The sequence below is a fragment of the Prionailurus bengalensis genome, chromosome E1 (assembly GCF_016509475.1).
Source record: "Prionailurus bengalensis isolate Pbe53 chromosome E1, Fcat_Pben_1.1_paternal_pri, whole genome shotgun sequence".
NCBI lineage: Eukaryota > Metazoa > Chordata > Mammalia > Carnivora > Felidae > Prionailurus > Prionailurus bengalensis.
The window spans coordinates 31,229,690-31,235,689 of record NC_057347.1 but is presented as its reverse complement, the minus strand read 5'-3'; positions in this window follow the sequence as shown (position 1 = coordinate 31,235,689).

The following is a 6,000-nucleotide window of genomic DNA, read 5'->3' as shown; positions in this document are numbered from 1 at the left end:
TCAACAAAATACTAACTCAGAATAAGTGTTCTGGCCGGGTCAGAATTGTTTAGGTTGTAAGTGACCAAAACCCATTCAAACAAGCTTAAATTAAAAAAAAAAAAAGGGCAGGAGAGAAGGAGGACTGGCAGGGGACGTGAAACCCATTGGCTTAATATAACCAAACCATGTATAAGGAGAAGGTAAAGCAGCCTTCATGAACAGTCTTCATAGCTTTATCACCAAGTGAATGGGTACCTTTCTCTCCCAGGCTCCTTTAGAAATCCTAAGGAACAACTCTTTTGGGGATCAGGGGTCAATTTGTATCATGTTTATTTCTTTAAGTCTTAGACCAATCCAGAGGCTATTACAAAATGTGAAGGGGTGGGGGGAGGGATGGAAAACTGGGCAGAAAAATACCAGTACTAAAATACTTGATTTGGAGCATTTGCTTATTTCTATGGTGTAAATACTCCCACCATGGCTGATTTCAAGCAACCAACATGACATCGACCAGATCACAAAATTTCTGAAAATTTAGCGATTGGCTCTTCTGAACCAGTTTAACTAGCCTCAACATACCAAAGCCATGTAGTACTGGTTAACCATACTTAGACCTGAACAGGTCAAGAAATTCAAAGAAACCACCAGTTCATGGCAAATGTTTTTCCCCAACACTGGAAAGGAGAAGCAATTTAAATCAGCAAATATTTATTGAGTACCTACCTACTAAATGGCAAGCACTGGGCTTGTCAATATAAAGACAAAAGATACATTCTCACCCTCAAGGATTTCATCTCCTCGAAGGAAGATAAACCAACTAAAGGGTGAAAGATAATGTGAGTCATACTATACTAGGAATTCTAATTCATCCTTCACAGATATTTATGGCTCATTGATTAGATGTTGAGCATTACGCTTACATTCAAATGAGAAAGGTAGACAGTTAATACAAAAGTTTTAATGGTGGGCGGGGGGAGGTCTGGAGTAGAAGGAGCACAGAAAGAGAGAGGGAAGTAAGCTTTGAGGTCAGAGGGGTAAAGAGGGATCATAGTGTTTTAAACAGTGGTTTTCAAAGTGTGGTCCCCAAACCAGCAGCATCAACATCACTTGAGAACTTGTTAGAAATGAAAATTCTCCACCTGTATTCCAGGTCTGCTGAGTCAGAAACTCTGGGGTGAGGCCCAACACTCTGAGGTTTAATAGATCCTCCAGGTGATTGTGATACATGCATGTAATACATGCATAGAGTTTCCTATTCTGATCTTCTCTGCCTCTGCCCCACTTACACTTGTCTGTCTCAAAATAAATAAACTTAAAAAAAAAGACTATGGATTACGGTAATCTTAGATTTTGACTGTAAGGATGGACATGGAAAAAAGTTGATAGACTTAGGATGTTTTGAGCATCCACAGGACACACTGATGTGGCAGGTGAAAGAAAGCAAGAAATCATTTTTGGGTCCCAAGCAACAGGGTAGACTGTGATGTCATTGGCTGAGGCAAAGAAGATTGGGGGACTAGTGTATTTGGAGGTGGAAATCAAGAGTCCCCTTTTGATTGTGTTATATTTGAGATGGCTAATAGACATCTATATGGCTGTGTCAATTAGACAGTTTGATAGAAGGGTCTGGAGTTTCAAGAAAAAATACCCGAGATACGTGCTTGGAGTCATCTGTACGTTGATTGTATGCAAACCCATGGGCTTGGATGATATCACCTGGAAAGAGTCCACAGATAGATTAGGAAAGAGGGTCCAGAACAGAGACCCCTGGGGCACCTAACATTTACAGATCTAAGAAAGAAGCTTGATCATAAAAAAAAAAATCTGTGAGATAGGAAGAAACTAAGAAACTATATTTATGGTGTCATGGAATCAAGTGAATAGAATGTTTATGAGAGAGAGAGAGAGAGAGAGCATCAGTTGTTTTGAATGCTGCTAAGAGATCAATAAAGCAAGACAAAGAAATGATCAATGGATCATTAGAGATCATTGGTGACCTTGATGAAAAAATGTTCCCTGAAGTGATAGGAAAGAAACCATTTAAAATGGATTGAAGAGAGAATGTGAGGTAAGAAAATGGAGAAAGAGAATGTAACAACTCTTTATGTGAAGAGGGATAGAGAAATGGGGAGGAATTTGGAGGCCATTTGGGACTGAGGCAGGTTTGCACATTTTGGGCTCTGTGTCAGACAGACAGTGCCTGCCTCAAGACAGCTTCACCATACAGCAGTCAAAGAAGAAAATAATACCCCCAAATCTAACCAATTACAATGATGATAAATGCATAGAACAGAATAACACTTACTGAATTCCTATGATGGGTAGGGTACGGTGGGATATATAGAGAGTAATCAAAATGGGAGAATGAATGCAGTTAGGTAATTAAAGTAAAAGCCAGAGTGTGACAACTCTACAGCAGAGGTACAAAGTGTTCTGGGGGGCGCCTGGGTGGCGCAGTAGGTTAAGCGTCCGACTTCAGCCAGGTCACGATCTCGCAGTCCTGAGTTCGAGCCCCGCGTCGGGCTCTGGGCTGATGGCTCAGAGCCTGGAGCCTGTTTCCGATTCTGTGTCTCCCTCTCTCTCTGCCCCTCCCCCGTTCATGCTCTGTCTCTCTCTGTCCCAAAAATAAATTAAAAAACGTTAAAAAAAAAAGTGTTTTGGGTTCAAAGAGAAAAAGGGGATTGATTTTTGTCTGAACTGTTGCTAATCTTCAAGAAAAACAGAGGATTGGGACTGCTTTCAAGAAGGATAGAGAATTAACTTATAGAGGGGCTAGTTTGCTAGGTACTAATTAAGACATTGGTCAGTGGAGCAGTAAAAGTGGAGATACATTAGCCCCAATTACATTCTGGAGAGTAGTAACTAATATTATTTAATGTCTGACTTTTTAAATATCTGTGTATTTTTGTTCCCTGTATTTATTGAAAATAAAAGCATCGGATATCTACAAAGAGAGAGAGGAAAATAGGGAAGAAATGGAAATCTAAAAGGAGATAAATAGATTTATTGAGCATCTATTAACCGATTCTATGTCAACCTTTGTTGTAATATTTTCACATCCATCATCTCATCAAATCTTTGGCTGACCTTGCTTGGCCCCCTTTATTTCAGTACTAAGCGGGAAACGTTTATTCCTTGTACAATCATTTTAGAGAAAATTACATGTAGTTTCTTCTGAAGATGTCTCCCAATGAGTTTATGCCCTCCCCCAAAATAAGTGAATAATAATAGATTATGCTTCTTTTGTAGTTATTAACTGGGCAACTATAATTAGTTGCAAGAATTTCAACAAGGGAGGGGCAGGGGAGGGAATATTTGCTTTCATTAAAAGGATTTCTTTTTTTTTTTTTTAATTTTTTTTCAACGTTTATTTATTTTTGGGACAGAGAGAGACAGAGCATGAACGGGGGAGGGGCAGAGAGAGAGGGAGACACAGTATCAGAAACAGGCTCCAGGCTCTGAGCCATCAGCCCAGAGCCCGACGCGGGGCTCGAACTCACAGACCGCGAGATCGTGACCTGGCTGAAGTCGGACGCTTAACCGACTGCGCCACCCAGGCGCCCCTCATTAAAAGGATTTCTAAACACTGAGAGACTGCAAGAGGTAATCTGGTACAGTGGTTTCCAAATCCAGTGTATAGCTGAAATGTGGGAGAAGCTTTTAAAAAATGTAGATCACCAGATTTCCCCAACCTCAACCCCCCACCCCCCACCCCCCACCCCCTCCACCCCCACCCACTGAGACTCCGATTCTGTGGATCTGATGTGCAGGTAAGAAGCTGCGGGGGGTAAAAGATCCCCAGGTGATTTTGATGTACAGCCAATTGTGGAAAGCACAACTCTAATACAGGCAGTTCTCTCACAATTTATGTTTCCATGGCATGATTTGGCTATCATGTGACTGAAAAATAAGGGCACATTGTTTTCATTGCAAAGACCAGTCCCTGTACAAAAGGATGGCCAGGAACTCACAATGCCAACAGGGAGCAAAAAAAATCTGTCATCCACACAGTACAGCAAAAATGCTTTTGCTGACCTATTGCAGCTACTATATTTGAAAGATCCTGAGCTTTGTTTTGCAATAACATCGAATATAACAAGTCATGAAGAAAAGAGTATGAGATGTGCTGCTAATGAGGATGCTGGCAGTTAAAGGGAAAGAAGCCATTTCATTTGAGAAAATTAAACACTGGATCTGCTCAGTGATATTTGAGGTTTATAATTACATACTTTGCCTATAGAAACCCTCATTATTGAAAATTTTCGGGAAAAAATAATCCATTTTACTCCATTCGAACCGTTGTTTGGGTAACACTTTACAAATAACACCGTATTTCTTTAAGTAATGCCACTGATATTAATAGCAGAACAGATGACAGTCTGCCTGTGAATAGGTATCATAATAAACATGCAAATATGCAAGTATGTCCTGGAAGCAAGCATAAGGGGCATAGAATTCTGCTCAGGGGGTCTTAAAAGATTGGTAAGAATTACAATGAAAAGGTAGGGGGCATATTAAAATAGTACTTATTGCATTTGTTTATCTTTACCTTTTAGGTGTTAAAGAGATTTTCCATTATCTTTGTTTATTCTACAATCTCACCACTGTACTAATTAGAAGTTCTTCTTGAATGCTCTAAATCCCTCTCTATGTAATTTCAATTCATTCCCAAGAGGATGCTCTTGTTGACAGAAATCCTGCTTATAGACATAGCACGTGGATGGTTTGATTTCCCTATAGAGACAGGTATCGACAGGCAACTCAAGGCTCTTCCTTCTCCCTCGCCCTCATCTGACTCCTTCTCAAGGATGGGGCAGGGTTGGGGGAAGACAGGGCAGCCTTCCAGGGGCAGGAGCACTGATCCAGATGATCTACATAGACTTCAGGCTGTGCTTTTGGGGTAGAATTTTTACAGATATGAAAATGCCTCCTTATTAGCAGGGTCTTTCTCCCTTTTCTGTAGATTTCTCTCAGGGGCCAGGCACGGTCAGGGTGGATTCCAAATGGGAAGAGACCAACCAGCTCTGTCACTTCTCATGTCCCCTTTTCCTAGGGCTAGGGCAGGACAGTGTCAGGCAGGGTCATCTTTACACTGGGGCACGGGGGCTTTCTTGCACTTTAGCTCCCGTGACTTGGCTTTTTCTCCCAACAACAGGACAAAGTTCCAGAACTGATAAGTGGACTTCTGGGAAAAAAATTAATTTGGCCATTTCCCCCATTTGCCTTTGGTTCTAAGCTCTTCATTGAGGCAAAAAGGGAACTCTCTATAGTTTAGCTCTCTCTAGAGTTGTCTATTGAGGTTCGAGGATAAATCTGGCTAAGTCTAAAGTGTTTAATCTCCTTTGCTTCCAGTGTGTTTATATCATTCCAAGGGATTTTGCTCAAGTCTTTGCAAGGGACCCAGCCCAATATCATCCCCATTCCTTCCTTTATAATGCTCCCAACTCACCCTCCCCACCCTAATGGAAAGCACAAGTCAACACTGAGATCTGTGTTTTCAGCCTCAGTTTCTAAAAATGCAACTCTGGGTAATTAAATATGTTCTGGATTGCGCTTCCTACTTCCAAGTAGTAACTTTTCTGTGAGTCAATTACTGAAGAGTCCAGGAGTTTCTACCCAGCACCTGCCTATTAATTTGCTATGACCAACCTACAACATCTGTCAACTCTTCTCATGAATTAATAGGCCTGTAATTAAAATCCAACAGAGAGCTCAAAAATTAATTAGGACAGGAAACAGCCATGTGAGCAGCATGGAACATAGCTTTCTATAAAGAAAAGACAAGCTTCATGTAAAACAAGGGTATGCCACAGGCCTCTGCCCATCTCTGCATCAGCTGGTCCCTGAACTGAATTTTCCAATCTGTAACCTCATTGTGAAGGTGACTAACTGAAGGCTGCCATGTAATGGGCATCAATACATGACACTGACTGTCTGACTTGGTACTTAAATCACAATCCTGGGAAGTATATTTCTCCTGCTTAAAAAGAAAATGGAAATTCAGAAGGATCAAATATC